The sequence below is a fragment of the Eschscholzia californica genome, unplaced genomic scaffold (assembly GCF_041429995.1).
Source record: "Eschscholzia californica isolate CP2 unplaced genomic scaffold, dmEscCali1.0.p SCAF_40, whole genome shotgun sequence".
Classification (NCBI taxonomy): Eukaryota; Viridiplantae; Streptophyta; class Magnoliopsida; order Ranunculales; family Papaveraceae; genus Eschscholzia; species Eschscholzia californica.
In genome coordinates this window covers 130,001-131,524 of record NW_028238462.1, presented here as the reverse complement: position 1 = coordinate 131,524, position 1,524 = coordinate 130,001, and positions in this window count along the sequence as shown.

Sequence of the window (1,524 nt, the reverse complement as noted above, 5' to 3'; positions counted from 1 at the left end):
TCTGCACGTTTTCCGCTACCGGGCTACGTGTGTATTTTTCCCGCAGGAGGTGTGCGCCCGCTCACTAAAATGTCCATGCCTTGGTGTCCCGCAAAGGGTGTTGGAACGCACCAAGTCCCACTAAGATGTCCCTTCCTTGGTGTCCCGCAAAGGGTGTTGGAGCGCACCAAGTCCCAATAAGATGTCCCTGCCTTAACGCACCCACGTCCCGACCCTTGGTGCCTAAGAAGCATAAGATGGCCCATGTGATGTCCCATGCCACGACCCTTGACGCCTAAGAATGTCCCATGCCCCGACCCTTGACGCCTAAGAATGTCCCATGCCGCGACCCTTGATGCCTAAGAATGTCCCATGCCGCGACCTTGCTGGCTCAGGCATCCCAGGATGCGTCCCAGGCCGTCCCGTGCGCGTCCCGTGCCGTCCCATGGCGTCCCGAGCCTTACCAAGGCCGTCCCGTGCGCGTCCCAGGCCGTCCCATGGCGTCCCGAGCCTTACCAAGGCAGTCCCAGGCCGTCCCATGGCGTCCCCTGCTGTCCCATGGCGTCCCGAGCCTTACCAAGGCCGTCCCGTGCGCGTCCCAGGCCGTCCCGTGCGCGTCCCGTGCCGTCCCATGGCGTCCCATGGCGTCCCGAGCCTTACCAAGGCAGTCCCAGGCCGTCCCATGGCGTCCCCAGCTGTCCCATGGCGTCCCGAGCCTTACCAAGCCAGTCCCAGGCCGTCCCATGGCGTCCCCAGCTGTCCCATGGCGTCCCGAGGCATACCAAGGCCGTCCCGAGCCTTACCAAGGCCGTCCCGAGGCATACCAAGGCCGTCCCTTGCGCGTCCCGTGCTGTCCCGTGCCGTCCTGAGCCTTACAAGGCCGTCGCATGCGCGTCCCGTGCCGTCCGAGCCTCACCAAGGCCGTCCCATGCGCGTCTCGTGCCGTCCCATGGCGTCCCGAGCCTTACAAGGCCGACCCACGCCTTACGAAGGTCGTCCCATGCCTTACAAGGCCGTCCCATGCGCGTCCCGTGCCTTACAAGACCGTCCCATGCCTTACGAAGGCCATCCCATGCCTTAGCAAGGCCGACCCATGCCTTACCAAGGCCGAACTATGCCTTACCAAGGCCGTCACATCGATCTCGGAGAAAGTACATCATCATGACATCGGAATACGGCCCCAACATCGATCTCGGAGAAAGTACATCATCATAACATCGGATCGGATGTGTATCCATCGAAGTTCCATCGACACTTCGAGAAGATCGAACATAGCTTCCTAGCATGTTAAAGGTTCGGTGCTAATGGGAACATAAAGATCCCACGACGTTCCAAACGAAAGTAAAGTGTTCCGTGCGTGTGAACTACGTTGTCCCATGTGCCGGCTCTCGACTCCTAAGATGTCCCATGTAAATGCCCTTCGTGGGAAAGAATGTCCCGTGCAAGACGCCTTGATGATCCCCATAAGGTGTCCCATGTGCGTCCCATGATGTCCCATGCGCGTCCCGTGCCGTCCGAGCCTCACCAAGGCCGTCCCATGCGCGT